The sequence below is a fragment of the Artemia sp. Qi Xiang Cuo genome, chromosome 21 (genome assembly GCF_049724085.1).
Source record: "Artemia sp. Qi Xiang Cuo chromosome 21, ASM4972408v1, whole genome shotgun sequence".
NCBI lineage: Eukaryota > Metazoa > Arthropoda > Branchiopoda > Anostraca > Artemiidae > Artemia > Artemia sp. Qi Xiang Cuo.
Genome location: NC_142814.1, coordinates 23,660,675 through 23,672,797, shown reverse-complemented (window position 1 = coordinate 23,672,797; position 12,123 = coordinate 23,660,675).

Sequence of the window (12,123 nt, the reverse complement as noted above, 5' to 3'; positions counted from 1 at the left end):
GAGGGCATCAACCTCCCCTTCCATGCCCTTTTTAGCTGCGCTACTTCCAAAGACATACGTTAAAAAAGACATGCGTTGAATGATAAGTTTCATCAAGTTTAATCCTACCCATTAGAAGTTACGCGCCTGAAAAAATTTGCCTGATTTTCGAAAAAAGAGGGAAACACCCCCTAAGAGTTATAGAAACATTAATGAAAATCACACCATCAGATCAAATCACACATCAAAATGTAGAATTTGGGATTTTTTGCCAGAAGAAAGATCACGGATGCGTGTTTATTTGTTTTTATTTTGTTTCTTTTTTCTTTTCCCCAGGGGTGACCGTATCGACCCATCAGTCCTAGAATATCGCGAGAGGGTTCAGTTGAACGGTAATTAATGAACGGATTTAATGAACCCCCTTCGAAGTTTATATGACCATCTCTTCCACCTTAGTATGAGTATGAGTTCAAGTTCGATTGTGAGTAAGTAAGTCAGTGTGTGTAATTGAGTGAGTGAGTTTTGGTGAGTGAGTGAATCTGAGTGAATAAGTGTTAGTGAGTGAGTGTGAGTATGAGTGCAAGTTTGAATTTGACTAAGAAATTAAGTGTGATTGAGTGAGCGATTGCGAGTGTGAGTAAGTGTGATTCTGAGTCAGTGAGTGGGTGTGAGTGACTGAATGCGCGTGAGTTTGAGCCCTCCTGTGATTATGAAAGTCTATACGACCACCACTTTCATTAAATACCTTATAATACCCCGGGACATAAATAACAACTTATATCCCGGGCTCTTGTGGGTTGTTTCAACCCCAGAGGCATTGTTATATGATCTTTGCACTACTTTAAAGAAAATGGCTATCTCAAAAAATCTATTTGATGTATTTTGGGAAAAGAGGGTTTGGGGGCTATTTGTCCTCTGATCACTTTTGACTCTTAAAAAGAGAAGTAGAAATTTCAGTTTCCTGTAAAATAGAACCTCCCGAAAGTATATACGACCACTCCTTCCATAAAAACATTATATGCCCCAGGGAGAAACTTACAATTCTTATCCACGGTCTCTGGGGCGTTATGCCAACCTTAGAGGCATTGCTGTAAGATGCTTGGAATCCGATCATTTCTGAAATTAAAAAGACCAGTAAATTTACTACCGATATTTACTTGAATTAAATAAAAAAAAACTTTTTCCACAAAATAAGTTTTTCAAAGAAAAGTAATGAACTCGATTAAATGAAAATGAGCAAAAATAAAATCAAATAATCTACCAATCGTCAAACTATCACAAATCAGCATCGATAAATAAATGAAACACAAAACAAACAGAAATTACAATAAATAACCTAGTCAAACTGAAAACGAGCAGAAATTAACAAAAGTTGGGCTCAAAACCTCTATGCCTTCACAGGACCAGAACATAATTTGCACTTTACTGAAAAAAATATAAAGGTTTTTACTTTTCCAACTTTAATAAATCAAATAATATTAACATTTTGATTACTAAATATCAGTATATGTATATTAAACTGACAATGCACATTCATTTGTATTTTGTTAAGTAAAGTGCAAATTATGTTCTGGCCTTGGTAAAGCATAGGGGTTTTGAGCCTAACTTATGTTAATTTCTGCTCGGTTTGAGTTTGACTCGGTTATTTATTGTAATTTCTGTTCGTTTTGGGTTTCATTTATTTATCTATCCTGATTTGTGGTAGTTTCACGCTTGGTAGATTATTTGATTTTATTTTTTCTCATTTTCGTTTAATGGAGTTCTTTACTTTCTTTGAAAAACGTATTTTGTAGAAAAAGTTTTTTTTAATTAATTTCTGTTTGTTTTATATTGACATAGTCTTTTCAAAGAAAAAGAAAATAATAGTTTAAATTTTTTCGTTTTTTTTTAAGAATTTATAGTTTGGCCTGCTGTTTGTATGCTGGAGAAAAATTTTCAGCAATTTTTAACAACATACACCCTCTTAAAAATCTGGACACAAATAGTAATGCTTAATTTAGTTTCATACCTCCTGTAGTTGAAATGAAATGGAAAACTTGATACTATTCGCAAAAATATCTGTTTACTTTCTTTGATAGCTTGGATACACTTACGCTATTTTGATTTGGTTAAATTTTAAGAGCACAAGCAGCCCCAAAAGTTTGAATATAATACCCTAGTAGAATACTTATAATGGATTTGCTTACACATCTAGGAAATACTTTGCTTACATATATGGGAAATACTTTTGCTTACACATATAGGAACCACTGAAGCGTATCAAATTGATGCCAGCGTTTTACCATTGATCGTATTCTGTTTAAAACCAAGAACGTCTCTCAGATTATCATTGAGGTGAATTATTTCAGCGTCAACAGGTAAGGTAATGTAAATTGTATTGTGGGCTATTTACTAGATGCAATGTACTGCATTGGTTCTACCATATTAGATTTTTCTCGTTATTTTATTGCACAAATATTCCATGTCCTCGCATTCTACTTATTACAACGTGTCGCGCAGGTCATCGACAGCTTCGAGTGATTTAACCCATTCATACTCGACAAAGATTGACCAATGGAATCGTATAACTTTTATGTCATACACACGATCCTTTCTCAGGATGTCATAGGTATTTTTGAGGATACAGTAGACAAGAGCCACTTCATACGCACCGTAAAATTTGATGGCGGGGGAGATTTTCGTCTAAAATCACTTGTTTTATTCAAGTCATTGTAGAGAGGATCGGAAAAGTTGGACGTAAATGTTACATAGAAATCATTGGGCGTTGTCAATATCTTCAACACCGATCCAAGAATCAAAATCAGAGTTGTATCCTAGCCACCGAACAAGTAACTGTTTCTTACCCCTGTGAGTACGAGTCTTTAATATCTTTTCAATTTGACAGATTTCACTATTATTTTTAACTTTTTGTAGTAAATAGTCATAAAAACCGTCGAGAATCTCTTCATTATTGGTATTGCGCAAACGATAAGTTATGGGTTTACTGTCTTGGATTTTTGCCACGTAAAAAAGTTCTGTGGACCACAAATAATTACCCTTTTCAAAAACATTAGTTGTTCTATGAATTCGAAAAGTATCAGCAACATTACATTTTTTCTTGACAATCGTTTCTTTGGAATATTGTTTAAGAAAAGTATCAATTGTATCATGATCAGAATGATGAACTTCCGTTGGGGTTGAATTGGACAATGATCGATGAGGTCGTTGATTATAAATCAACATGATTTTATCTAAATCATGAATAAAAGCAGATATATTTTTCAATGTACAATATCTTGAAATTAAAAGTCGAATTGTTCTTATCAATCGTTTGGCCAATGCACCTTTATAGGACTATGACTATGATAGAACAGTGTATTATATTTCTCTAGTACTTTTGCAACATGGGGATTGACAAATTCACTACCGCGATCCGTTTGAATTTTTTTATATGAATCCAGTTCGAGAATACTTTCTATAGCTCGAACAACTTCAACACCTCTCTTTGACCGCAATAGAATGGCATATGCATAGCGACTAAAAACACTGATTGCAAGTTAGAATGTACTTGTATGGTGTATTGTGACGTCTTTGAATCTCATCTAGAGTTAAGAGATTTGCTTGCATTATATGCAATGGGAAAAAGGCTTTATTTTTTCGATAATGATTAGCACGAAGCCTATGATTTCTATGCAGAGTGTAACTTGATTCATTTTGTAGATATTCATTTTGATTCATTTTGTAGTCTTGTACACTTTTAGTGCGAACACCAGTGACTTTGGAAAGAGTGGCGGGGGAACTTAAACTTCCCACTTCACCAATAGTTTCATAAACACGTTTCATAACTTCAACCATTTTGAACGTAAACATGTTGTGTAACGTCCACTACCCTTTTGTATACTAGTGGTTGGTGGTGGTGGTGGTGGTGATGTTGACTTGATACGTCTTCACTTTTGTCTATGTATCAGTGTTGTGCTCCTCCTCCTCCTCATTGTCAAATCAATGTTTCCAATAGGTGTGCTAGTATTTTACAAGATTGATTTAAAATCTTCTTCTTCATGTTCATATTTTAATGGTGTTGACGACGAGGATGCATGTTCATTTAATTTTTTTAGAATTTGCCTATTGCTAATAAGGCTTTTGGGAAAGTTTAATGTATTTAGAAAGTTGTAACGATGAGTGTCAAATGATAATAGTCCCTTACAATTTGTAACCATATTATAGACTAAATCAAATAGATTATAGCTCTTGCCCTGAATTATAATCCCCTTCCCACTGTTATCGACTTGAGTTGAATTTTGGCCACTGTCAATGAGATATATTAGGAGTCGTGTAATTTGTTCACGATATGAATGGGGCATTAGATTTCCAATGCTTGACACAATTGAATCCAATTCCTCCTTCTTTATTTGCGTTCCAGCAGCAGAAGTAGCGATAGCAGAAGAAGCATCTTGAGGGGATGGTTCTTTTTTGTGATCAATACCACTTGCCCTCGCACGATAGGGCTTATGTTTGTCCACTCGGCGAAGTGCATCTTGAAGTAAAAGTAGTTTTTTATCATCCTCAATATTCTCGTTGTCAATGAATTTACTCAGATTGTCCTCAAAGTTCTCCACGGTTGAGAGAGCAAGTTCTATTGGAGTCAATTTATAGGGTTTACCCATCTAGAGAAAAGTGTTTTTAAGTCCTGCAATTATCGGTAGTAAAAGCATGAAAAAGCTACCGCCCACCTGAAGAGGACGTTTCCTTTTAAAATTCTTTCCTTTCTTTTTAGAGGCCAATGTACGTAAAATGGAACGATGTTGCTTTGCCTGTTGCTTAACTATTTCTGGCAGTTGAATATTACCCTCAGTTAAATTTAACCAAAGTTCAGATATTAGATTAATGAAATCATTATCAATACCATGTTTGAGTATGGCTTTCCTAAGTGGGGTTTCTGATGTGCTTAGAACTGAAAAGAAATGTATATTTTCATGTAGTTTCTTCAATGTTATGATAGCAACTAATAGGCCTTTTTACTGTTCACAGGGAGATATACTGTAATTTAATGGTCAAAAATATCTGTGACTACACGTAAATCCTCGGGTGTATTTTGATTAAGATCCAATAGGATATAGCCGTAGGGCTTATTAGTTACCTGATTGTATGCGGAGAGCAGAAATTTAGGTGCCCCGGGATATATATGTTTATTGAGAGTTATTAACGAGCTAGAATCACGAACAACTCTGTAGATGATATAGTAGATGCAGTTCAATGCAAGTGTTCGCATACATTTACTCTGATAAAAGAGATTTTTGCAGAACTAGAGTAATGGAAATCTGTTCATGATGAGAGCGAACAGTGAACAGTTGTAGCCTTTTCTGGGACCATTATTCAATAGATTCAGCTAAATCGTCAATAATCAGCCAAGGGTTCGGTTTAATAATGCTGAAAACATCAAGTCCCTGTGAGAATGGCATCTGTACCAACCTCTCTATGCCAATTGCTTTTATCTTATCGTATGACTCCTGTCAAATACTATAACAGTAGTAGATTTTTTTGGCTTTTCCACAAACATTTTATCACAATTTTTAATTATTTCAGTTAAGAGTGTCGTTTTGCCTGACATTGAATGACCGCACAGAAACGATCTGAATGGTGTTTTAAATTGATACATGTTCTCTTCAACAGTTCACCTACAACTAACTGTAGACTATAGTTGTCTAATGACTAAATAATTTCCCTATTAGTACTACTCCGTTCAGGATTAATGAGAAGAACAAAATCAATAAAGAATCATATTTCTTGTATTATTAACATAAAAAAAACACTATACAAATGATACATTACAGAAAAAAAACACATTAAACAAGAAAAATACTTAATATTTTTTTTTATTTATTTATAATAAAAAACTTAAACATTCATTTTAAAAATGCACTAGAAAAAAAGCACTTTAATAAACTTCCTTTTTTTATTTATAAAAATACAACATTTAATGAAAAATACACTTAGAATAATATCACTTTTTTACACCATTTTTAATTTGAACACAACAGCATGTATATTTACAAAAAAAATCTGCTCTAAGTAAAAAAAGATACCGTTGGTGGCGGCACCCCCCTCCCGCTGGTCGCCGGCCGGGAGGCTGAAGCCCCCCCCCCCGGGACGCATGGCCTCCCACAAGGTTTTGGGAAATTTATTTGATTGGACTTTACTCAAACCGAGACTTTCCCTATGACTAACACATTCGGCTCAGTCGGAAGCTAATTAGTGCCCCAGGGGGAGGGTAGTCAATTCGTCTTGACAAACATACACCTTGTAGGAAATGGTACTCTTGGCAATTTTTTCTATATTTGCAGTGAGGTTCCTGTAGTTTAACGAACAAATTGCCAACAATTTCGCTCGTGGAATTGTTTTTTCAACAATACAATTCCTATAAACGTCCATGTCAATATTCTTAGAATGTACCTTTCCTACGAATTGAGATTTTTCTATTGATTGTACGACACAAATCTGTCATACTATCATATTCAATATATTTCAATTTGACATGTGGATATTCACTAGATTTAAGTGCTTCAACCCATTCATACTCGACAAAGAGTGACCAATGGAATGGTATGACTTTTATGTCAAACACACGATCCTTTCTCAGGATGTCATAGGTATTTTTGAGAATACAGTCGACAAGAGCTACTTCATACGCATCGTCAAATTTGATAGGGGGGGGGAGGAGAGTTTCGTCCAAAAATCACTTGTTTTATTCAAGTCATTGTAGAGAGAATCGGAAATGTTGGACATAAATGTTACATAGGAATCATTGGGCATTGTCAATTTCTTCAACACCAATCCAAGAATCGAAATCAGAGTTCTATCCTAGCCACCGAACAAGTAACTGTTTCTTACCCCTGTGAGTACGAGTCTTTAATATCTTTTCAATTTGATAGTTTTCACTATTATTTTTAACTTTTTGTAGTTCATAGTCATAAAAACCGCCGAGAATCTCTTCATCTTTGGTATCGCGCAAACAATAAGTTATGGGTTTAGTGTCTAGGATTTTTTCCACTTTAAAAAGTTTTGTGGACCACAAGTAATTACTCTTTTCAAAAACATTAGTTGTTCTATTAATTCGAACCGTATCATCAACATTAAATTTTTTCTCGGCAATCGTTTCATTGGAATATTGTTTAAGAAAAGTATCAATTGTATCATGATCAGAATAATGAACTTCCGTTGGAGTTGAATTGGACAATGATCGATAAGGTCATTGATTATAAATCAACATGATTTTATCTAAATCATGAATCTAAGCAGATGTATTTTTCAATGCAGAATATCTTGAAATTAAAAGTCGAATAGTTCTTATCAATCATTCGGCCAATACAGCCTTTATAGGACTATGACTATGATAGAGCAGTGTATTATATTTCGCTAGCACTTTTGCAACATGGGGATTAATAAATTCACTTCCACGATCCGTTTGAATTTTTTTATATGAATCCTGTTCGAGAATACTTTCTATAGCCCGAACAACTTCAACACCTCTCTTTGACGGCAATGGAATGGCATATGCATAGCGACTAAAAACGCTGATTGCAAGTATAATGTACTTGTACGGTGTATTGTGACGTCTTTGAATCTCATCAGGAGTTAAGAGATCTGCTTGCATTATATGCAATGGAAAAAAGGCTTTAGTTTTTCGATAATGACTAGCACGAAGCCTATGATTTCTATGCAGAGTGTAACTTGATTCATTTTGTAGATAGACTTGTACACTTTTAGTGCTAACACCAGTGACTCTGGAAAGAGTGGTGAGGGAACTTAAACTTCCCGCTTCACCACTATTTTCATAAACACGTTTCAGAACTTCAGCCATTTTGAGCGTAAACACGTAGTGTAACGTCCGCTGCCCTTTTGTATACTAGTGGTTGGTGCTGGTGGTGGTGGTGATGTTGACTTGATACGTCTTCGCTTTTGTCTAGCTATCAGAGGTGTGCCCCTCCTCCTCCTCATTGTAAAATCAATGTTTCCACTAGGTTCGCTAGTATTTTCCAAGATTGATTTAAAATCTACTTCTTCATGTTCATATTTTAATGGTGTCAATGTTGTTGATGATAACGATGATGATGATGCATGATCATTTAATTTTTTTTGAATTTGTCTATTGCCAATAAGGCTTTTGGGAAGTTTAATGTATTTAGAAATTTGTATAGATGAGTGTCAAATGATAATAATCCTTTACAGATTGTAACCATATCAAAGATTAAATCAATTAGATTATAGCTACTGCCCTGAATTATTATCCCTTTCCATTTGCCCTTAACTTGAATGTGATCTTAATCACTTCCCAAGAGATAGACTGGGAGTCGTTTAATTTTTTCTCCAAGTTTGTGGGGGAATAGATTTCCAATTTTCAATACAAATGCATCCAATTCCTCCTTCTTTAATTGTGTTCCAGCAGCAGACTCTTGAGGAGATGATTATTTTTTGAGGTCAATACCAGCAGCAGTGGGCTTCAACCAATAGGTCTTGTGTTTTTCCACTCGGTGAAGTGCATCTTGAAGTAAAAGCAGTTTTTTATCATCCTAAGTATTTTCATTGTCATGGAATTTACTCAGATTTTTCTCAAAGTCTTCCACGGGTGAGAGAGCGAGTTCTATTTGAGTCAATTTATAGGATTTTGCCATTCTCTTTCTAGAGAAAACTGTTTACAAGTCCTGCAATTATTGGCAGTAAAAGTGTGAAAAAGCTACCGCCCGCCTGAAGAAGTCGTTTCCTTTTAAAATTCTTTCCTTTCTTTTTAGAGGCCAATGTACGTACAATGGAACGATGTTGCTTTGCCTATGGAACGATGTCTATTTTCATGTAGTTTCTTCAGTGTCATGATAGCAACTAATAGGCCTTTTTAGTGTTCACGGGGAGATATACTGTAATTTCATTGTCAAAAATATCTGTGACTACACGCAGATCCTCGGGTGTATTTTGATTAAAATCCAATTGGGTATAACCATAGGCTTTATTAGTTGCTTGATTGTAATCCTAGAGCAGAAATCTTGAATCTCCTACATGAGTTTGTGTTTTGAGTTATCCGCGAGTTAAAATCACAAACAACTCTATAGATAATATAGTAGGTGCAGTTCAATGCAAGCGTTCGCATACATTTGCTCTGATGAAAGAAATTGTGTAGAACCAGAGTAACGGAAATCTGTCCATGATGAGAGCGAACAGTGAACAGTTGTAGCATTTCCTGGGACCATTGTTCAATAGATTCACCAAGATCGTCAATGATCAGCCAAGAGTTTGGCTCAATAATGCTGAAAACATCAAGTCCCTGTATGAATTGTATCTGCACCAATCCCGCGGTGGCAGCAATTGCTTTTATTTTATCATATGACCCCTGCCAAATATTGTAAAAATAGTAGATTTTATTGGACTTTACCACGAACATTTTATCGCAATTCTTAATTATTTTAGTTAAGAGTGTTGTTTTGCCCGATATTGACGGTCCAAACAGAAACGATCTGAATGGTGTTTTAGATTGATGTATATTACCTTCAGTGGTTCAGCTAGACAACTAACTGTAGACTATGGCTGTCGACTAACAGAATAATGTTACTATTACTACTCTGTTCAAGAAAAAGAAGAATGATAAGAAGAAGAATATGAATAATATTTTCTTTTTATACACATTAAGAAGTAACAGTACTTTTAAAAAATTCTACAATGAAAAAAGCACAATAGACATGAAAAAAAAATATACCTTTTCAATTTATTTATAATAAAAAATGTAACATTTGCGTAACCACTAGAAACAACACTTGAATAAATACACTTTTTTTTTGTTTATTTATAAAAAAATACCTCATTTAATGAATAAAGCACTTAAAATACCACTTTTATTTAAAACATTTTTAAATTTTGGGGTCCCCCCTTCCCCCTGGGGGCGGCCGCTGCGGCGGCCAGGGGCGGGCCGGGACGCGCCGGGTGCCAGGAGCGGGGGCCCGCTGCGGCGGGCCCGGGCCGGGGCTGGCATTAAATATAGGAAATTGATCTGCCATACACACACACACACACACATTGAAAACTTTGTATGATAAAGAATTAAAAAGAATTAAAAAAAAACACTTCATTACCCAAAAAACGTTCCCACCCAGTTTAAACTTTTTTTGTTTTAAATGGGTTAAAGTTAATTTTTCTGTACCAAATTGTTTGATTTCAGATATAAAATAAAAACGGTGGGTAAATAAAAAATTAACATTTGGTAGTACCTTCACACCATCCTCAAGTACATAGACTTTGTCCGATATGGCAGACATGGCGTTTTTCTCAACTCTATGGGGGTAGTTTTTAAATTGTAAAGAGCGAATCGCCATGACTTTTGCCCTTGGCACTAAACTACGCTCCACACAGTTTCTATACAAACTCATGTCAAAATTATTTTTTACAAAGTGTGTAGGTACCCCCTTGCAAACTTGTTTGATATCTTTGACGTGCGTTTCCAGACAGTATACCTTCGGACCAGGAAACACACCACTGGATATCAGATCGCTACCCGTTTCATATTTTAGCATTAACAATTGATTTGGGGCCTGCGTTTCACTAGCTCTGGGTAGAGGGATTCGTCCAAATTAGTGTGGTCCATTCGTGAGCTAATATACTCGCCATTTTCAAAATCATTCAATAGATTTTCAGTTTTGAATTTTAACAAGAGTGAATCAGTGTCCACGTAATACACTTGAACTTGTCCCTTGATTGGCCACTGTACCTTGCATACAATGTAATAAAATTAAAACAAAAGTTTCTTGGATATTTAAGTCATTGTACTTCCGCCTGCAATATTTTTATTTCATACAATGTTTCTTTTCTTGCGATGTAGGAGCACCATATTAGAGTCTATGATTGTGAACGATGTGAACTTTGGATCCGCAGCAAGTCGACCAAAATATTTGGGGTTGGTTACAATGTTCCATTAACGTCGATGCTGTATTTTTTTGCACATTTTAGAAAAATCTGGAATCAAAATGATTTTATAGGTTAATTTTTCAACTTTCGATTTCATTTTTGAGCTCCTACTGACAATGGCACCAATAAACATTTTCATATATTTCTTTTGGTAAAATTGGAGGGCTCTATGAATATTTTCGACTATGCAACAATTTGATACCATCAATATAAATAGAACGCCATGAACAACGATATTCTGTTTCGGGTTGAGATCGGCAATTAGTTTTTGTTTTGAAGGTACCCATTGCATACTCCCGTCCTCTACTCAAGATAAATTGTAGGGACTCAGAGAGTCCCTACCCACCGGTCTATTTATGCACGGGAAAACAAAGTCTTTTTACCGAGTCATGGATTTCCATGGGCATTTCACCGTCAATTTCAAAAAACCCTCCCTGTGCCCCATTTTCATCAACACGTGCAATATCGGGCAAATTCAAAGCACACGGATTGTTAAGACATTTATAATTGCCTCACGGCAAACAGTAGGGAGACATTGCAGATGGGTAAAGAGAATTCATATCCGAAAAATCTGTGTCCGTCTTTTCATCGGTGTGCTGTCCGATCGGATCAGTTTTCATGATACGATCCCCGTGAAAAACATACCCCCCCCTCAATTATATCGCTAAAAACAGATTCGGATCCACAAAGGCACTCAGACCTAGTTATTAGTTTCTGATTTTAAGTATCAAGTCCATCACCAAATGGGGAGTGGAAAAATAAAAACCTAAATCCAACCCAAATTCCCCATAGATTTTATCCGTATTTTTGCACACAATATCCAGAAGAGTGAGTACGTCACTGGCCAAGTAAAGTTTACAATAATCCCGCCCATTTTTACATCCGCCCTTTGCCCAAACCCTCTTAGCAAATTCGTAGTCGCTAGTGGTGCACTCACTCTCAGTAAGAGAATTGTAAAAAGCTTCAATGGGCGGTATTGACACCTCATCTAGCCTCGAGCCAGAGTTGTAATAATCATATGGATATATACCCTTACATGTTAATAAATCATACATTTCATCATCGGAGAAACACTGTTTAAGGAGGAGGGAGCTATCAAGATTATCACTTTTCTGCACCTGAATTAATTCACTTAAAGATCTGGGGAAGAAGTTTAAAGGGTGTACAAAGCGGATTTTTTTCAGGCACTTGTTACCCTTGTCAACTGTTTTCCACATGAAT